The sequence below is a fragment of the Hemicordylus capensis genome, chromosome 4 (assembly GCF_027244095.1).
Source record: "Hemicordylus capensis ecotype Gifberg chromosome 4, rHemCap1.1.pri, whole genome shotgun sequence".
Lineage (NCBI taxonomy): Eukaryota > Metazoa > Chordata > Lepidosauria > Squamata > Cordylidae > Hemicordylus > Hemicordylus capensis.
In genome coordinates, this window is record NC_069660.1 from 72,528,658 (window position 1) to 72,550,907 (window position 22,250).

Below are 22,250 nucleotides of genomic sequence, written 5' to 3' on the forward strand. Positions count from 1 at the left end.
CTCAGTTTGTTATACCTTTGTTGTTATACCTTTGGGATAACAAACTGATTTGTTATTTAATCAAAGCATTTGATTTGAGCATTAAAATTAAATTTGAGCATTAAAATGGACAATTGGAACCCTTGACAAAGCATCACATCAGATCTGAAATCTCATGTGCTATATTGGTGAGAAAAGGGCAAAACAGAGCATTGATGGACAGCAGGAAGGTGAAATGTAGGGTTAGGAGTGTCTTGTCAAAACATAATTTTATCTATCTGTCCTCCCCATACACTTACAAATGTTATGGGTAGTTTCCTATTGATTGATAGGAATAGAAGAACCTCCTTTCAGAACCTTCGTTCAAGCAGGCTGTGGCTGTAAAGCATATATGCTTTCTGTTTTGTGGGGGATGGTCTTTGATACTGGGGGAGATCCAGGCTTCCCTCCCAACTAGTATTTTGGGCATGCCTTGGGGTCCTACCCAACACACCTAAAATGGTCCCCTTAATGGAAGCTTGAAGAAGGTATGCACTTATCCACATGCTCCATTTGCAGTGAGCATTATATTTGATGATGATATCATCCTCATCCTAAAGGGCTGGTAATGACAGTTAACCCACCCACCCTAGTTCTACCCACAATCAGTAACTCGCCCAATGAGAGATGCTCTAGAATCTTTAAAAACAAATAAATACTGAGTACACTGACAGAAGGAATTATTTGTTCTAAGAGTTGACACTGGAGAGTCCCAACAGTTGGCATCTGCTTTAAAAGACAAAACACAAAACAAACAAAATGAAACCCCTGGCATTTAAAATAAAGAAGTCAGAAGATCCTTTCAAAATGCAGCTGGGATTCCCTTTTCTTCTGGTTTGAGAGTCTTGAGAGCTCACTATGGTCACGTTATTGAGCTTTCCTCAGCAACCACAGAAGCTGCAGTCACGTTCTCAAGCTCTCTTCAGCAAACCACAGAAGTTTGCTTTATATATAAAGTGAAAACAGATTCCAATATGTATTCATATGACTTCAGTAACATAGCAAATGGTTACGCAAAATGTAAAGGAGGAAACACCAATTTTATTAAATTGACAACACCAATTCTGTTAAGATCAGTGGGCAAAGTTATGCTATCCTGATTCTATATGGGGCTGCCATTTCACTCTAATAAAGCTATCTACAATCAATCTACCCATAAAACAAACTGCTAACATGCAACAGACGCACTGGGGTGTCTCATTTTAATTTTGTGTCTCAACAAAAATCAATAGCAGTCATGCCTTCTTCAAGGCAACTCCTTCCCAGAGCAAAAGAACTGAAGCACAAAACCTTTAACTGGGGCAGATCAGACAGGAGGTCAGTAAGTTTGAAAATGGAAGGGGGGCAGGGGAAGAGGGGATGTTTCTTTTTTCTACCTTTTCTTTCCTCTGTATAGGTTTTTCCCCCTTCTTTTTTGGCACGATAGACCGACAAACTGGGAACAACATAATTGCTGAAATGTGGCGTGTAATAATAGCTATTCAGAAGCTGATCATTCATATTAAACAGGGTGAAGCAAGCTTCTCATTTGCATGTTTGAGATTATATGCATTTCAAAAGTCATTTCCGCAGGGTGTATGAATGACATTAATTCCCATGTGGAGTTGTCGACTCCCTCCTGTAGTCCCTCACACTATCAAACACACACACTTGCATGCGTGCGCATACACACTTGCGCGCACACACCGAATGACATACTTGTAGCTGCAGGATAATTCAAGGGCATAGAGATTACTGCATTTTGGGTTTTACTGGAAAAAATATGCTTCAAACTGGTGATACTGAGGCACAATATAGGAGGGCATCAAAGGGAACAATGTAATGAGCCACCGATTGAAAGGTTTGGGCTGCAGGCATGAAAAGTTACTAGGAAAGGTGGTAAACAATCCCATGTTCAGAGTTGCACATTACTGTAATTATAAAAAGGTATACATACAACAGAGTACTCCTATTTTGTGGGTCCCAGAAAACACAAGCCCCCTTTTCTCAGAAGAATTGGTTTAAAGCCAGTTGCCAGAAAGATAATTTGGCTCTCAGAATCACAAGCATATACACACCAGGAACTTTGCTTCAAAGTCTATAACCAGCCCTAATTCACCACTTTTATAAGGTCCATGCTTTCTTCTCCCCTATTTTCTTACATTATCTTTTCTCCCAATTTATCACAGCCCTTCCTCTGTCTAAACACGAAGAATATTTTCACTCATTTATTTGGAAGCATGTATGTATGGTGGCTTTTAGCATAGGATTGAAAGCAGGTGAGCCATTTTAATGCATACACATGTTCTAGTCAGTGTAGGTTTATACTATTACAAGTGCGAGAAATGCAAAAGAAGATTTAAGGTTCATATGTTAAAGTACGTGAAGACCTTGAATGAAAGATACACAGACATGCACATACTCCATTACATCTTTTTTTCAGCTGACAACTCATAGCTTTTCTCCACTAGCATATGAACTAGCAGCTATAAGGCAGCCAAACCAAATCAGCTATGAGGCTGGTTTGGGGCAGTTAAAGCAATCATTAGGATTAGGGTCTCGTTTACACATTACTTTTATAAGTACACAAAAGGTTTTGCATGTACCTTTAAACATTTAACATGGATGGACAAACATGTGTACATAAATTATGCAGTTATAAACTGCTTGCCACTTAGAAGAGGTATTCTTCAGTCAAGAGGGAATGCCTCTTCTAAAATGGTGCTGGCTGTGATGAATGCATACATCATTTTTTAAAAAGCAGGCTTTTTCTCCTTTAAAATTGTTTATTCATATGCAGATTTAATCAACTGAATAAGTCTCAGACAATCAGCCAACTAAGACTTCTTTAATCAGGCAACAGCCCTACTTTTCGCACAAGACATTAAGGACTGCTTCATGTATTACTGATGCAGTGTAGCTGAATCTCACAGCACACCAGTAACATTTGAATGAAAGACTAATTTGGGATGGATGGAGCATGTGGAAAGTAACCTCACCAGCACAGATTTTATCATCCAAACATTACTTGTGCGGTGTGGGATCAAGGCATGAGGAACTGGTAACCAACAACAGAAGAATCAGGCCTTGAAGGGTTTTTTATGCATTTCTTGTTTGTAATGCAAATGTAAAAGCTATGTTGGCCACAATGCACGCTCTGTTTAAGATTTGTTCTCTTCCACTCTCTATCCCACATTCTACAGCTTTTACAGTGTGCACACATGTTGTACAAGGCAAGCTCAAAGGCACTTTCGGTGTCATGTATGAAAATGCCTTAATTGTGAGAGTTGTCTAGGCTGGATTTAGGGGCTTAAGGGTTTGTGGTAGTGTCCAAATTAAGAACAAGCCAGACTTCTCCCCCCCCACCCCCAACAATGGCTGCACAATGACATTCTACCCTTGTCTTTCCAGCGCTTCCCTATGATGCTTGAAGCACATCTACTTTTTCCTCTTTGCATGCTAATTTGATTCAATTCCTGCCTGTCTGAAGACTTTCTTTTGTGTCTCCTGCAGCAGCAAATAATCCTAAGAGTCTAAGAAATAACACTCACACTAGTAGTTGAACCATGGATAACCCCTGCTAACTTGGCAAAGAGGAACCTTTTAATGTGGTAATTCTCTTTATTTAACAGGGGGAGAGTAACTGGCCCAATCCACCCCAGCACAGTCCCTCCAGTGACTATTGCTGGTGTTTATCTTAGGTTTCTTTTTAGATTGTGAGCCCTTTGGGGACAGGGATCCATGTATTATTTCTCTGCGTAAACTGCCCTGAGCCAGTTTTGGAAGGGTGGTATAGAAATCGAATTAATAATAATAATTAATTCTACTACTACTACTACTACTACTACTACTACTACTACTACTACTACTGTAGATCTGTCAGAGAGCCATACTACTACTACTACTACTGCTGCTGCTGCTGTAGATCTGTCAGAGAGCCATACTGCCAATATATAATTGTATAGAGGTGTGGTCCTACGTAGAGGTATGGTCCTACAAAGTTCCAAAGCTTTCACAGCCTGGACCAAGAACTACTATGTAGGAGATTTTAATTAAGAGAAAATTGCCCCAAAGCTAAATAGATAATAGTCTAATACAAGCTTAACTTTTTAAACAACAAAAAACTATTAGATGTTCAAAAGCCTGGAGACTATGTGAACTTCCAGGAATTTTTGGAAAAATATTTGTTGTCCATAAACAGTTCTTATATCCCAATAAAGAACCCTGGAAATTTTGAAGCAGGAAACATTCGTTTTTCATAATGGATCCAAAAGTGTACCCTGATGATCCCAGGACATAGGACGCTCGTCACTGTACTAAGATTCCTGCCTCTTGCCAGCATGGATATTCATTTAAGTTCCAACAAGCTAAGCAGTATACAGAAAATTAAAATTGAAATGATCACACCAATCGTGCTTACAATTTTAAGACTGACAGTGGCTAAATATTTATCTGGTCTGGGGAAAAGTAAATAGTAACCAGGCTGAGTCCATTCTACATTTATGCCACCCAACATTCCTCTGCTCCCCATCTTGCATACCAACGGTACACGGTAAGAGCAAGTGATTCAATTGAAATAAAACTAATTGTGTTAGTTTACACAACTAACAACCTATCCTATATATTTGCCTTTCCTTCCTTGTTAAAGCAGATTTTTTTTCCCCGTTTACAGTTATTGCCAACTCTTAATTCCAGTCATCAAATATTCAGTTTTTTGGCAGGTTTCTTTAAACACATATATTTTTTTTGTGAGAAAATTGATTTTAAAATAAAGGCAGGGGGCGGAGGGAGTTCTAAGCCAAGTAAAGGAATATTCCACAAAACATTTGAGAGAAAATACTGATTACAGTTGAAGATAATATCAGCAACATTAAAATATACTGCTAAGGAAAACAAAGGAAAGACCATCCTTATTCCAATGTCTGATGTTTGTGGATGGGGCGGGGGGAGGCAGAACCTTGTCATACAACCCTAAAGGTTGTAACAAAAACTCTTAAGTTACTGCTTTTTAATACACTGGTGTGTCTTTTTGCAGGTGGGGAGAGTGTTAAATTATGACTATTGAAAACAAACCATCAGGTTCCCTTCCCAGTGCCATTTTTACTACTATAGCACACAGAGGACTTAGTAAGAAATTAATTCATTATATGAATGTATGGCTCCTGCCCTAATGAACCTAAGGACTACTTCATATGCTAGTTTAAGAGCGTGCACAATACAGTGCATGAAGTCTAAACTGCCATATTTGAAACAGATACATACATCTGAATGGCAAGGAGCTGCAACTGCCCATGGTTCCCCAGCAGATACACAATGTATACATTGTGAGAGATTACATAACTGACTTTCTTCCATGGAGCCCATGGATCCTTGGAATACAGGATTTCAAGGCAGACCTCCATCTAAGCAATTATTAGACCTAAGCCTGCTTTACTTCAGCAAGGTTACTGCTATGTGCCTTCAGACCTCAGCTAAATTCATTCCAAATCATAAGGATCATGCCACCAGTTCACATGCTCCGTCCTCCCCCATTAGACACCAATTATCCTTGTTCATTTCCCGAGTTGTTCACAACAGTTTGCTGTGCCACCCAAAGAGTGGTTTGAAGGAATCCTGTTTAAACTATGGTTACCATGAGGTTTGAAGGAATCCTGTTTAACATTAGCTGTAGTTTAGCGATTTGGATGTTCTGGAAAAATGATAGAACGCACCAATTCCTCAAGAACACATTGGGGGGGGCACATGAGGTCTGGGCTAGTCCATGGTGAAATATGCACATAGAATTTCAGAAGATAAGCAAGACCTCACAAGACTATGAGGAACAGAAATTATACCAGTGGATGACACACCAATGGCAGTATCCCAATTCAAATCACAGCTTGAGACACAGACTTTGAGTGAAGCCAAATAACTTTTGAGTGAAGCCAAATAACTCATATACAGTAAATGATAGTACTACTCCACTTCAAAGAATATTACATTACCAGTACTCCTTGCTCAATGTGCTTACATCGTTATCAGTAAAAAGCAGTAGAATGACACATACAGGACTGTCAGATATTTGCCTCTATACCACTGCTGCCCTCTTACAAAACTTGAGGTTCTGAGCCTGAGTCATTTGCCCAATTTCCTAATGTGTGCAATGGGTACAATATTCTAATTATATCTTTCAGAGATGAACTAGACTACAACTAAGTAAAGGATGTCGTGAGCTAGAAGAACTATCAACGTTGATACCAATTTATCCAGAACTTCACAGGACTTATTCCTAACTATTTAGGAGCCTTAAGAAGAGACATAAAAACATAATAACAGCCCTGCTCGATCAGGCCCAAGGCCTATCTAGTTTCACCCAGTGGCCCCACCAGATGCCTCTGGGGAGCCCACAGGTAAGAGGTGAGGGCATGCCCTCTCTCTTGCTGTTGCTCTCCTGCAACTGGTATTTAGAGGCATTGTGCCTCTGGGACTTGGAGATGGGGTTGGAATCACTTGGTGCTACAACTACCACCTGCTCTTATAGTGTGTGTACACACACTCACACATTCCTAAGTGGCTGCTATGATAACCTATAACATTTTGTTGAGAGAAAGACAATCTTCTAGATTAGGGTACAATCTAGAAGCAGATGAAGACATAGTGAAGTCATTCACACAACAGAAAACTGTGTCCTACCCAAGTTTGGGAGCAGTGCTCCCTCTAATTTTTTAAATCAGTGAGCAGAATGATTTTTTTTTTCTGGGCAGCAGTAGCTAGGCAGTGTGCACACATGTGCATTATGATGTGCTACTATAGATACCACACACACCCCATAAATATGGAAGGAAAGAAGTGTACTTTACAATTCTAATCTATGTATCTGTCTTCCATTTTGATAGCAATTGTATTTGACATTAGTGGTTAAAAGTAGCCTATAAAATAATTTTTTTTTAAAACTCCCTGTTGTCTAAGTTTTGTTTATTTAAATTTAAATTCATCCTTGCTTTCTTACTCTTATCCTGTAAAATGTTGATTGCCTGGGTGTTAGTTGCCCCTTTAATTGGATAGTCAGTCACAGTAGGCTTCCAATTTTCTTCCAAATATTCTGGAGACTGGAGCTAACACATGCCTTAGGTTAACCAACTAGCTGATTGCCAAAGTCAGAGTGTTAAATAAGTGTAGATTGATTAATTTGTAGTCAGTCAGTCATATTTGTTCCATCATTTGGAGTGGATTAGAACCTTCAAGGCAGGTAATAACACCAGAAATTTAAAGACAGATAAACACAGGGAACTGCCTTTTACCGAGTCAGACCACTGGTCCATCTAGCTCAGTATTGTCTACAATACTACAGTCACTATATGGTGGCATCTGATAACATAAATGAAAGAATGTCAAAACAGCATGTTTAAAAACTAGCCAATAATTAATGTGACATTGATATTATAAATATTGCATAACTCATGGAATATTATGTTAGACACAGTCTGGAAGCCCACCTTACTTTTTAATACAGGTTGAGTATCCCTTATCCAAACTGCTTGGGACCAGAAGTGTTCCGGATTTTGGACTTTTCCAGATTTTGGAATATATGCATACTGTAATGAGATATCTTGGGCATGGGATCCAAGTCTAATCACAAAAGGTTACTGTACACTGTATTTTGGTTTTTTAGGTCTTATTTAAACTATAAAAACAAATAAACATTGAATTTAAGATAACTACAGGTAGCTCTAAATGTAATGAAAACTAATTGCGAGAAAATTTTCAACGCAGTAATGTTGCTGGTCATGTTAGATTCAAACATGGCATTTTAGGAGGAGATGAAATTCAGATTTCATGTGAAAATAATGTTTTGTTGGTGCTGCGGAAGCACGCAGTGGTGGTTTACGTATTTCAGATGTCCAGATTAGGGATACTCAACCTGTATAACTCTGGACTTCCGCTCTTCCTTTGACTGGGCAGGCTTTCTCCTGAACTTTTAGCTTCTGACTGTTAAAAAAATCAATGCATGCACTGCACTTCTTAAGTTTTATTTTTTCTCCTCCCCCTCACCCCAATTTTTGGGCAGTTTCTTTCTGATAGATTAGGTAAGTCAACTGTGCTGTATGTATATATAGCAAGAAAGAGTATTTAGCAGTTGTGGCATTTATGTATAGTTGTAGTTGTGTACTGCTGAAAAAGCAGGCTTTTGTAACAATGTGATCGTTAATGATGCACAAGTACCCAGTGTATTTTAGCTCTTTTAATAGAATTTGCTCAATAAATATGCAAGCTCTAAGAATAACTACAAGTGTGTGTGTGTTTCTTACCCCACATGGAATCCTTTATTTTATGTATGTGTGTGTTTATTTTATTTAACACATTTTAGGCTGCTTTTTCCCCACACACCCAAAGTGGCTCAGACTAAGCTCACACAAATACATTTTAAAAACACTAATAAAATCAGTATCCACAGCACTCATAGAAGTTACTTGGCAGTTATATTCCTACAAACTCTCATGTGGTGGTGATGGTGGTGGTGAAGAAATTATGACAAAGAGTCATCATCATCACACCTTTAACTATACGCGCGCGGGTGGGAGGGCAGCGTTGAGGGTGTTCACCACAAGTGAGAAAACAAGCAAGATAAGCGCAAGTGAGAGAACAACCGATTCTCCCACCGCCGTGCAGTCTCTCCTTGTGCTGCAATGGCTGCTTCAAGTACTGCCTCTTTCCTTCCCTTCCCCAGTGCTGCCTTTGCCACTGCCACGTTGGCTCTTGCCACAGCTGGAGCAGGGAAAGTTTGTTCTCTCCTGCAAGCAAGAGAATAAGTTCTACCACTCCAACTGAGGCAAGAGCCTATTGGAAACGTGCACCTGTCACAATGATCAAGGCGTACATGCACCTGTTGCCATTTTCAGTAGAGTCTCCCGCCAGAGCGGGATATTCTGTTCTCTTGCTTGCATGCGAGAGCCGCTTTTCCTGCTCAGGCCACAGCAAGAGCCAATGTGGCATTGGGGGTGGGGGGACACAGCACTGGGGAAGGAAAAGGGGAAAGGTGGCACTTGTGACAGCCATGGGAGCACAGTCTGAGACTGCACAGCTGCTAGAATCAGCTAAGCAGGGGGAAGATGTTTGTGCCCTGAGCGGGGGCCTAGACTAAGGGGCACAGCTCCACACCTTAGAGGGAACACAGTTTGGGAGCTGTGTGCACTCCAGTGGTCCCTCTAGTTATTTTCATCTCTGTGCGGAATGAGTTTTGTTCTGGGTGGCAGTATCAAGGCAGTGTGTGCGCACCTGCATTCAGAATGGGGCCTTCCTGATTCAACCTGAGTGGGATCTAAAATGAACTGAGCAGACATCCAAAAACTTGTGAGCATGTGCACATTTGTATGCTTTAGAGGGATCAGTGGTGCACTCCCAATTTTCTGTTCTGTGGGTACAAACAGCTAGGTAGGAGGAGGGAGAAGTTATTGTGTGGAATCAAGGTAGGAGGGAAAGCTCCCAAAGCTGGGTAGGACACAGTTTTCAGTTGTGTGAATGACCTCACTATATTGCAAAGTCTCTCATTCTCCCCCTCTCCCCCCACTCTTAATCACAGCCAGGCTCTCGCAACAGTATATTAGTATCCACACACCTCTGCCAACCCTGAAACACAGAGCATGTATGGGGTAATACCAAAATGGCAGCCAAATAAAGAGGATTGCCGACTGGATGGATATGAGGATAGCCTATAAGAGTTTGTTTCCCTGTAAAAGCCTAACCTCAGAGCTAAGCAGTTTTAAAACTTATACACATTTAAAGGAATAAATGAGCAGTAAGGATGTAAATGAGCAATGGCAAGTTTTCAGTCTTTGTGGGAAAGGTAATCCCATATAACACCACAGCTTGGAGAAGGGGAAAACCCACTCATCCTTCAATGATTAATTGAAGCTTTGCGATTGGATCACTAATTGCTGCTCTTCAAAACAATTTCATTCAACAATTGCATTTCCATTTCACTTCCCATGTTTGTTTATTTCAAAGTACACCTTTCATTTGATAATGAAAGACTGGAATACGGAGAGAGAAGAAGAAAAAGAAAAAGGACAGGCTACAGGAGAGGAGAGAGAGACCTAATACCATATGGCAGAGAGACATATTAATTATCGCTGCTTTTTAATTAACAGTTGCTTAATCTGAGCAGTAACATTTGCCTTGACATCTTTTGACTCTATGCTAACCTGTGAAGTGCGCATGCCATGCCAAGTCATCAATTAATTTTTATTGACGTTTTCTTCCCCTAAACAGGCACAATACCAGGGTTTTCCAATTAACACCTCCACACTCTCTAATTAGTGCAATTAACAGACTGATGGATGCCCGGAGTTTCCCTGGGAGAGAGAGCACAGAGATCAGCTGGGTTTGCTATGTGGACAGATCTCCCACCGAGAGCAAGCGCACATTAATAGCATCAACATGTTATCCCCTAGAATTTTAAAATTGAGCATCTACAGATCAGGAGTATGTTACAAATGTTTATTCTTTATACTGGGGTGAGGACATGTGTAGTCACGCATGTGCACACATATGCACGTGTGCACACATTATCTTCTTAATGCAGTATAAAAAACTTATCAAAATGCTCAGTAACAATGCATTGCCTCTAAGAAATTATATTATGGCAATGATCTGAAGTTCCCATTATGACTAATATCTTACTGTATACAAAAACAATCTAAGCTAAATATCAAGATATTTCTTTTACAGCTTCCTTCTGCCAGGATAAACTCACCATCTTACACCCTCACACTCCGTATTTTTGACTGTAAGATAAAAAACTTTTCTTGCCAAGTATGTTTTTGTCACCAAGGGCAACCAGAATAACCAGCTTCAAATCTTCCTCCAATGGACACTTCCCTAACTGCCACGGAACCTTCTGCTATCAAAGGTTCTCCCCTCACCATCTGCACACGTGATTGCTAGTATAAGCCATGGCAGAAAGATAGCCACATGTATCATCTCTTTACATCCTCTTCTTTCTTGCAGCACAGCCAAGTAACCTTGAGTAAAGAGAAGAAAGCAAGAGCCTGCTGGAACAATCACCGGCCTCCAGGAGACAAAAGAAAGCTCTTTTCTTTGCTCTGTTTTCTATTTGTAACCCAGGAATCATGGAATGTTCACTTTTCTTAGCATACCAAGGTATCTAGGGACCAAAGATTGTGTGAAGCATTATAGGCAAAGGGCAAAAGCCAATCCAGGTACCTGAACTGTACAATCTACGTTTAAAGTGGGGGGAGGGGTCGGGGAAAAGAGGCCAGTAGCAGAAAAGAAGAATCTTTTCTTTGGATGCATGATGTGTTAAAAGGGAACAATAATCAAATCAGTCCAAATATATATGGTCAAAGGAAAGACCATGCACTCAATAGCCTCCCACCTCTTTCCACAACCAACCTTCAGAGTCCAACAAGCAAGAGATGCATAGGGAAGAAAGATGCCTGCATAGCAAGTCATTCCAGATGACCCAAGTACATGACCAAATCATACACACACGAGTAAGACACCAAGCACAAACACACATATATACACCACCACCACCCACAATTCAGAGCCCCTAACCAGAAAACTGGATGGAAAGTGACTTCGGTACTAAAACATGGTGACCAGTCTGGAAATTTCTTCTTATTAATTTTGTAACTTATTATTTGTTACATTTATAGGGCGCCCCAATCAAAGGCTCTGTACAGTGCACAAAAAGTTTAGAAAGACATAAAACACCATCTAACACACATTACTTAAAACAATATAAAAACAATTCTAAAACAATTAAAAACCATTTACAAACAATTAAAATACCCCAAACAATTTTAAAACCTTGCAAGTCCAGGCTTAACAAATAGGTTGTTGTGGGGCACAATTAAATACCAGTCAGCAACCTGCTTAATTGCAGCAACATCTATTCTCTGAGATTTTCCTCCTAACCCCAGATAATTTACACATCCAGTTTTCTGAATGCTTCTCCAGGTTTTCTGTACTTTCCTTCACAGTTTTGCTGGAGGAGGAGAATGAACGAGCTTTTAAGATACTGGCACTGAGCTGGGCAAGAGTTTGTTTCTGACTAGAAGCAGGAAAACACACTTGTCATATTTTAACAACCATAACCTCAGAAATCCAAATTCACACAGCTCTAGGGCAATTCTCATTCTGTTCCCAACTGTTCCCTGTTTCAACCCCTCCCAATGTTTCAGCCAAACCGGTTTGCCCAAGTCATCTTTTTTTTCAGACTCCAGACATACCAAGACAGGAAGAGACTGAGGCCAGACACAGTCCTGGATTTACTACCCCAAGCCAAATGTTGAAAGGTCTCCCCTCAAAGTTGCAAGTGCCAGGGATAAAACACACCAGTGCACAGTTATCTGGGGCAATTTAAGCCATTGCACAGACACCCTTTCGCAACTGTTAGTGGAGCTAGCTGAATGGGACACTTCTACCTTCTCATTTGAGCCTCATCTTATAGGGATGCACATTTGTTTCAAAATAGTAGATACAACAGGTTCAGCGTCTTGCATAGTCAAAGATACAATAGCCAATTGTCTGGCGAGGGATAGTCAAGTTGTCACAGGAAGCTTTCCTAGAGCCAACTGTTTAGTCCTCGTAAAAGATAGCTAAACCTGAACTAAGAGTTCACTGCTGCCCTTTGTTGGATACAAGCAAGTCACAAGAAAATGAAGGAAGTGTTTTAGTATTTCAGGAGGATGCTATGCAAACAAGAAGCATAGGAGGAACAAAGTTGTCCCAAACTATTCTCACTACCAACACAGAGATATTGTGAGACATCTCTTCATATATCAGGATTAAGGATATGCACAGAATGGGATTTGTGTTCCATTCTGAGCTCAGAACAGAATGCAAATACCCGGAACATTCCATCAGAACAACCAGTTGAGCCGCTTGTTCTGACAGAATGAGCTTGGAACATTTCAAATGTTTGGGCGCCATTTTGGAGACGTGTTTTTCCCTTGCTGATCAGTTTTGGCACTGGCTTGTGACTGGCTTGAGATCTCCTTGCTTGGCTTGTTAGCACAGAATTCAAGTTTGTATCTTATCTTAGCATAATGAACAGTAATTTAATCAACCACTTGTAAAAGCCATTTCATACAGGATTCTTTTCTACTTAGCTGGGTTGGTGGGGAGATAGAGCAGTAGACACTGTCATAGGCAAGCATCCCACAAGTGCCTATTTTACTGATTTTTGACATGTTTGGAAGACCATTAGCAAAACAGATACAATGTCCTGCCATGATAGCATGCATCATGATAGCATGATAGCATTACACCTGTGCAGAGGAAGTGTGTGTGAAGCTGCCTCAAGCTTAATGGCTGAACAGGGATTTTAACCCAAGCTAGCCATTTTCAAGCCCAACAGTCTACATACCATATTTTCTGGTAGAAAGGAAGTGGCGCATAAGTTTTAAGAAGTTAAGGTGCCTGCGGCCTTTACACTGATGCGGCCTTTACACCAGAATTAAGGCATGAAAGAAGGAGGTGTGGCAGCAGCTCAGCAGGACCCTATGACCAACAATAGACTCCAGGTGGTTGAGAGGGCCTGGAAGGAACAGAGGCTTTGAAAGAGGAGCAGTGACAGTGCAGTTGGGCCTTCTTGGCCCTGGGTTTGCATGCTCCCCCGCTTTCCATTTCCTATGGAGCAATGTTTGTGCTCCATGTGGAGTTATTTTGGCCCCTTGCTCTCCCCCCCCCCCCGCCCAAAGTTGCTTTAGCTGCGGACTTTACGCCAATGTGGCATTTCTGATCTGATTTTTTAACTGTTTTTCAATGGTGCAGCCTTTACACTGATGCGGCCTTTCTACCAGAAAATACAGTACTACTGTTACTACATACTACAGAATACTAGCTGCTATTTCACTGTTTCAAAGTAGTAGCCAAAGCTTAACCATGCCAATTCTAGGAAAAGTACAGAGTGTCACACTAGATATTAGAAAGGAATCTGTGTTTCCACAGTCAACCAAATCTCCCTGTGACCATTTCAGACTATTATAGTCTGAAATGTAGAGGACTTACTTGAAAGCAATCCCAGAGCCACCAAGAATGCACTAACATTTACAGACAACTGAACGAAGGACCTCACAAGAATGGCAACTTTTCTCCCACAAACTTTACTCATTCTCAGCTTTTGCTTCAAGATGTGGAGAGCAGAATAGTATTCCTCCCCAGATCTGGGCACTAGAAGATCTTCCAAAAACAGCTCCTTAATCTTAAAACACTTTGAGTTCAGGAGAAGAAGAACCTGGGATTGCTCAGAGTGGCTTTTTACCCTTTAATTAACGCACAAACACATGGAAATGTGGAAAGGGATTAGAAAATAAAATCTGCAAGAGCTAAAATGAATTTAAAGCATTACTGTAAATTAGAAGAGATTTAAAGCAGCAAGGATTGGCTTAGTCCAGGCACCCCCTTTAATGGGATCACACCTATAGATGCTTTCATCTATTACTTTCATCTCACTAACAGCAAGTTTTATTTTGGAAGGAGTCACCTTTGAGCCCCTTGTACCAATGCAGCAGTTAACAGAACATGGCAAAATTCCTTCCCCAAGTCCTGTGCACCCCCTCTTCTTCTAGTCCAGTGTAGATCCCAATGAAGATTTTCATTATAAGTTTCACAAAACAACACATATGAAACTGTATCTAGGTATCATTCTTGTCCAAATTTTATTATTTTCCAAATCTGCGAATCCAAGTATGTATTGAAAATAATTCCATAGAAACTAGGGCTGGGAATGATAGATTGCATAGATTTACACTTCATGCAGGATTCTTTATTTGAGCGGGGGTGGGGGAGATATGAAAGTCTAGTCCAGAAGGCTGAAGGAATTATGAGCCAGTCAAGACCATGCAGCTAGAATAATAGTTACGAATTAATGAGAATTTTTACAGAGTAGTGCAAGGAGTAGAATGGAGACATATTAGGAAACAACTCCTGTTATCTTAAGTCAGCATAGAAGAATTGTCTCAGCTTTTCCAACAATTTAAAGCAAAGTTTTAGGATACCAGCAGGGGACAATCCAGGTACTGGAAAAAATCTTCAAAAGGCTCTAAAGGTAGAGTTGTAACCTCGAGTTGGGGTGTTGACTCCTGGCGACCACAGAGCCATGTGGTTTTTCTTTAGTAGAATACTACCAGTCCACAAATCCATGACCTTGCAGAATATTTGTGTTTGAAGCCTGTGTCCCATTCCTACTCCAGCGCATCTTGCCATTTTGTTACTATTACACAGGATCCTCATGGAACCTTGTTACAGGAAAGCTCACTGGGCCTTTAAAACCCTCACAAAGCTCAACTCTTTGATGCCATCAGAACAGGATATACCATCATGCAGATGTAAATATGGGAAATCCTAGAGGAAGGAACGAACTGAAGAGCCATCTTGGCCAATCCCCTGTGCCTGTGAGAGTAGATCTTGCATCCACCAGCCCCATTTGGATAAAAAGTTAGCAATGACCAATAATTTGATTGTCCAATACACTTGCTTGGTTTCTTTTTCTTCCATCAGCAAGATGAGGTGATAGCACAGTAACTATAGCTACTCTTGCTATATGAAATACTCAGGCTGGAATTGGGAGCCTCACTCCCTCTCTCAAGCACAACTGACTAAAAGCAACTGGCCTGCTTTTTGCTGCCTGCAGTGGCTGAAAAGGTGCCAGGCATTGGCATCCTGGCTTCACCCACTGCTTGCTTTCTGCTGAGCTCTTGAAAAGATTAAAAAAAGAGCCCCACTCCATCTCATTAAGAAAGTAAACACAAGAGCCATCTAAGTGTCTAATTAAGCTTCTAATTAGTCCCTGCTTGTTACTAATGCAAATTAGATTACGCCGCTTAACTACAGCATGTCCACAACACCCTTGTTAATTGCGGCCTTTTGAAATTAAATTACTCCCTAATTAGCATATCAAAGCCATTGATTCGAAGCCAGGAAAGATGAGGGCAGAAGGAAGCTGAACGCCAAGTTTTGTTAATCAGGGACGACTAATTAAATAGTGACGTTGCACACAGGGGCTCCAGCTTCACTGTTTGGGAGACTTAGGAAACTGTACATGTGTATGACTGGGAAGAAGGCTAGGTCTGAGTGGAGGGTAACAGAGCCTTCCACAGGGTGTCATCCCACAGGGCAAGGGGACAAGACTGCTTGATGCCCCCATTTGTCTGTTTAAAGAGGCCTGCGCTAAGCTTCCTAAGGTATTTTTTGGTTGCAGACAACCTAATGGTGACTGCATACCATAATAAAGCTGCATCCTCTCCAATCCAACTGCTATCATGAAAGCATCCTCTAGCTATGAATGCATATGCAACAGTTCTATCAACAATGTGTCTGACCTTTCATACGTGCTGGCACCCTAACTTCAGTTCCAATCATGACTCAGACTAATCCTTGTCAAAAGACGACCAGCACATCACACTTAAGAACCATTTCACACATCAGGCAATGGCAAACCCAGCTTTGCCACTGTGTGTACACTAGGAAGATGCAGCCAATCACAGCTCCCAGATTACAATTTATAGATTATACTCTTTTGCTACTTTCACACTTTTTCTTTAAAGCTGTACACCTAAGGTGTTTTAAGTGTATACCTAAAAATATAATGTGAATTTAAATGTTCCTCTGCCCTTTTTAAGAGTTCAAACCTAAGTATTTCCAGCTTCCTACCAGACTTTTTTTTACAGCTCTGCTAATGTTTATCAAACTGTACATAAAAAAGGAATCCCATGCCAAATAAGATTTGCTTTAATTAATAATGTTACAAGGCCACAGTGAGGAGAGAAAACCAGATTTCACTTTTAAGCGGTGTTGTTGTACTTTAAGAACATAAGAACAGCCCTGCTGGATCAGACACAAGGCCCATCTAGTCCAGCATCCTGTTTCACACAGTGACCCACCAGATGCCTCTGGCAAGCCCACAGACAAAAGGTATGTGCATGCCTTCTCTCCAGCGGTTGCTCCCCTGCAATTGGTATTGAGAGGCATCGTGCATCTGAGGCTGGAGGTGGCACACAGCCACCAGACTAGAAGCCATTGATAGACCTTTCCACCGTGAATTTATCTTTTAGACAGTGGTGTTGTACTTTCAAAGGCTGACAGAATGCTCCTGTCCCTGTATAGTGACATATGCTTTCGTGGACTAGAATCTATTGCCTCAAATACCTGTATGTGTTATTCTCTGGGCAGGTATGATGGAACAGTCTCCCTCCTCAGTCATTAACTAGAAAATTTGCTTGTTAGGGTTTTCTGGCTTTTATGCAGAGCAGAAGCCCTATTCAAACACTGAGGCTGCTCACATGAACAGCCCTACCCAGGCTTGCACCACCCTACCCGGGTAGGACTGCTCATGTGGAGAAACAGGACTGGGGCTGATCCCAGTGCTGCCCCATCTAGTAGCATGAGGTAGAAGGGCACGAGCACATCCTTCTACCTAGAAGCTCAGTCATGTGTCTGCTTGGGCTGCCTGCAGCCTGAGCAGATACAGAGTTGGGCGCCTAGACCTGCCAGCTTGCAGGGAAGTCCCTCAATGCACCACATTCCTCATGCAGTGCATTGAAGGATATCTGGACTGGAGGTCGGCCTGCACTTCCCCAGCCTCCAGAACACCGCAGTGCCAGGAGCAGCGTGGCCCACGGAAGAGCAATGATCATCTGGTGGGAAAGCAAGGTTGATCCTGCTTCTCCCCACCAGCACCCTCCCCACCCCGCTCACAGGTTGTGAGAACGACCTTATTATGTTGTACCTATGTTCAGATGTTTGTACATTTGTACTTGTTTTTGTGAGAATACCTGCACCCGTGTTCATTTTAAGTGAACTTGGTCCCTCAAGTGATTTCTACAGATAGGAATTATACTGCTGTACCTGTGTTCAGCATAACATGTGAATAACTGTACCTGTGTACAGATCTGTGCCTGAGTACACTGTACATAGATTATATGAAAATAATGTGTGAAGAGGGCTAGAAAAGAGCGACATTCTAGATTGTATACAATGAGCCACTTTTGTACATATTTTGGCCCTTTTAATAAAACTTATGTTCAGTAATTTGTCCAAGATGGCTGGCATCAGCCCCACTTCAACAGAGCTACACCAGCAATTCTGAAGGAATGAAAGAATTCTTGAATATTGTATTAAAACTGAAAGGGGAGAACAGAGCTGCGTTTCTGAAGGACAGTCATCCAGACACTGTTTTCTTGTTAACATTTTTCTTCCACTGTCTGTCACACAACTATTATTCACTATTAATACCAGTATATGCACAATAAAGTTCTTTAATACTAGATACTTTCTCCATTTCTTTGGCAGACTTAAGTGATAAAGGTCCCAATCGTCACTGCAGGGGCCCCATAAGACCTTAACACAGCCCTGTAAATTACACTGCTGTGTAGCGTACTGAGTAATAATAAAGATATTCCTTGTGGCTAAAAAGTCAACAAAAGAAGCCAGTTCAGTAGCCTAATGTTCAAGTCAGGCTTATAAGAAAAGTAGTGTGAAACCAAATAACTGTTTTTTTCTATTTTGAATTTTTAAAATAATTTTAGCTATTTCCTTTTTTACAAATGTGTATCACTTTATATCAACTAAGACAGCCCTCCTATGTACGTTTATATGGAAATGAGTCTCACTGAACACTCACAGGACTGGGCTACAGTATAATGCTTCTCCCCCACCCCCATGACAAAGATGTTGTTGTTGTTTTTTAATGAAAACGTATTCCATACCTACATCCCAATGACAATGGAGCTTGCTACCTAGTCAGCATGCATAGGATTGCAACCTTCATTTTTCATCTTTGTTATGCAAGAGAAAAACCTACACTGGCTGGAACCTATGATGCGGCTGTCTTCTGCATGATATTCCTCATTCACAACACTTGCAGGCATAAATAGCTATATATACACACATACATATATTGTTGATTAACCAACAGAAATATAATGGGTAGACATTTAGGCTTCTGTAATGTAATAATAATAACTAGCCGACCCCGCACAGAGCATCTGTGCACTCTTTGGGGCCGGCGGTTACCTCTCCCCGCCCCACCTTCTGCCCCAGTCTCCGCTGCCGGGCCCAGCCACCTCTCCTCCCCACTGTCACTTCTGCCCCCCCCCCAACTTTCTTTCCCCGCTCCTGGGCCTTGCCTCTGCGGCTGGGCCGGACCTGCCACCTCTGGCCTCCACGGCCGGGCTGCCGCCGTGGCAACCAATCTTCCTGAGTGCACCTCAGCCAATCAGGCGCGTCTGCCACCAAGCCAATCAGCTGGGCTCTGGGATGCACATTCCAAGGCACACCCAGGAGAATTAATATAATAGATAATAATTCTGCCTTCTTCGGTTGCTCTGATGTTACTGCAGCTACTGTATCTTGCATATAACAGTTATACAATGTGCGTGAAACAAATACGGATTAAAGATTTCTAAGATGTCAGAGAATGCTTTGAAAAGCAAGGAAACTACTTTAAATAAAAGGGAGGGAACAGGTATACTATAAAATCTCATCCCTACCCACTGTAGGATCTCTCTCTCTCTCTCTCTCTCTCTCTCTCTCTCTCTCTCTCTCATGACCACTTAACTACACAGAAATAGAAGAAACAAACATAGGACGAATCTAGAACATAATATTGCAACCTTATTGCAGCTGAAGTCAGGGGCATAGCTAGGGGAGAGGGGGCCCTGTTAATCCCTCTCTCTGGCGGCCACCCAGAGTGAGGGAGACAATGAAGAAAATAGGGAGGGATGGAGCTGGAGGGCCCTCAGGAGCTGGGGGCCCATGTTCTTTGAATCCTTTCGCTCAATTATAGCTACGCCCCTGGCTAAAGTGTTTATCCAATGCTGACTCTAGCACCAGTTCATTGCTGTGTGTCACTTGAAGCAAATAGGAATAAGCTGTCTTATCCCTATTTGCTGGCCCCACCCCCAAGTAGGAGCCACACACGCCTTTGCCAGCCCAACCGCCACTCACTCCTTTTTCCCCTCACTGCCATCCTCAGTTGCTAGGACATGTTGCCCCTGTTGGCTGTTTACACAATACAAGCCACATAGAGCATGCCTCCAGAAGTGCTGGCTAGCTGCTTCTCTGCACTGCTGCGTGAAACTTTTCCAGAGACAAAGCAGGCAAATTTGCTGTTTGGAGGGAACAGAAAGCAACACAGTGGTAAAGAGGAGAAGCCAGCACTAGTTTGCTAGCTCTCCCCCACTCCTCCAGCCAAGGGCGTAGCAAGGTTGGAGTGAGCCCAGAGACAAGATTTTAAAATGGGCCCCCCTTAACTGAAGCTCAGCTCATGAGTAAAGACCTATGTGCCACGACAGAACATCATCCTAAATTATTTTTAAAAGGTTTTGTAAATGCTGTTCTGGTAGCTCTAGGTCTTAACACTCACATCAGTTTCGGAGGATGAATACAACTGAAGGAAGCTGGGGCGGTTGCGCGACTGGGGGAATCAGTCATGTGACCTGCCTCGGGGGGGGGGCCCAAGGCAGTGGGCCCCCAGACAACTGTCTCCCCTTGCCCTATGATAGTTACACCCCTGCCTCCAGCCAAGCACAATTGTCCACTTTGTCTCTGGACAAGTTTAGTGCTGGTAGGAAGAGAGTTGGGGGTCAACATAGCTGCTCAGAGAGGAGATGCCAGCCAGCACTGCAAGAGACACACTTCACAATGTCTTGCCCTGTGTAAACAGCGGCTTGCTCCAGCAGCGAGCAGGGAAAGAGAGGTGGGTGGCACCTGCGACAACAAAGGAGGCAGAACCAATTGGGGTTGGAGACTGGAGATGGGGCAGAGGCAGAACTGAGGTAGACGCAGCTGCAGCAAGCAGGTGAAGTGACACCTGTGACAGGGTGCATGTACTCACTGCTAAGGTCATCACTTCGGCTAGCCTAATGGGGAGAGCATTCCTTTCTTAATCTATCAAGCAAATATAGGATATGCTTAAAAACATAAGAACAGCCCTGCTGGATCAGGCCCAAGGCCCATCTAGTCCAGCATCCTGTTTCACACAGTGGCCCACCAGATGCCACTAGAAGCCTACAGGCAGGAGTTGAGGGCATGCCCTCCCTCCTGCTGTTACTCCCCTGCAACTGGTACTCAGAGGCATCCTGCCTTTGAGGCTGGAGGTGGCCTATAGCCCTCCAACTAGTAGCCGTTGAAAGACCATGAAGTTATCCAAACCCTTCTTAAAGCCTTGGAAAGCAATATGCTGTTGTAAACAGAGATATGGACTGCAAGTGAAGAGATGCCACCAAAATCCTACATCAGCCATCAGGTTCACTGAATGGTCTTGCAGGAGCTACTGCCTGCCAACCCAACCCTACAGGGCTACTGAGAGACAGAAATGGGGCAATCCCTTGGAGAAAGAGTGGGATACATATTGGGGTACAAGACAGCCATTGAATTGTAGTGGTTAAGGAGTGAGACTAGAACTTGGGAGACTTAAGTTCAAATTCCCACACAGCCATAAAACTCACTGGGTGACCTTGGGCCAATCACACTCAGTCTAATCTACCTCACAGAGTTGTTGTGAGGATAAAATAAAATACATGTCAACATACTGACCCCAAGAGAAAGCAATGTGACCAATGTTTCGCGAGTTACAATCACACTGAAATGAGCTAAAAAATGAGGACATGACCAGTGATTTGCTCTGAGCAGTCCATATCAATCAGTGATTATGAAGGTCTGAAAGAATATATGCCCCCACCAAAAATCCCTTTTTCCTTGCATAATTAGTGCATAAGAACCTCCTTTCTTAGGAGAAGAACCTTCATTGCAAGTTTACCAAATCAGGCACTCTGCATGCATACAAAGGAATTGTTCAGAATCACCCTTTCCCCTTGCTTGAACACACCAAACTAGAAAGCTGATAAACACTTTATATCCAACTTTGCACCCAACTGCTGCATGATCCTGGCTAAACCAATCTGTATTGGCATTTCCCTGGTTATTTAGACCGGCAAAGTGGCAAAATGCAGTCTATGGGCCAAATTTGATCTCCATATATTATTTTGCAACCTTTGTAGAAACAAGTTTGAAAACATGACAAAATGTGCTGCAGGCTCAGAAACTGGGGATAGGTGGGAAGCCCCAAATTATTATGATTTCTCATTATTCCAGGCCATTTTATTTTTGCAGTTCTACTTCCAGTCTTCCATATTTGGACCCTTCTTTTCTTTTTTAAAGAATAATCAATAATACTTTCTTCAGTTCAGGTTTTTAGAGCACTTTCATCTACTTGATTTTTCAACCAGTTTTGTTTTTTAAGTTTT

General features: G+C 42.0%; 1 protein-coding gene across 5 annotated transcripts in view; it reads right to left on the reverse strand.

The window, feature by feature from the left end:
* The window catches only part of FOXP4 (forkhead box P4), a 222,889-nt gene that overhangs the window by 176,762 nt on the left and 23,877 nt on the right, over positions 1–22,250 (reverse strand). Inside the window, exon 1 of one of the 5 annotated variants that reach the window (XM_053244011.1) lies at positions 19,131–19,187. The exons of 2 other annotated variants lie outside the window; for them this stretch is intronic. The gene's annotated coding sequence lies outside the window, so the exon portion shown is untranslated. Of the gene's footprint in view, positions 1–10,178; positions 10,297–10,729; positions 10,875–19,130; positions 19,188–22,250 lie in introns of those variants that run through there. 2 more of the 5 variants (XM_053244008.1, XM_053244010.1) reach the window with 2 other exon arrangements.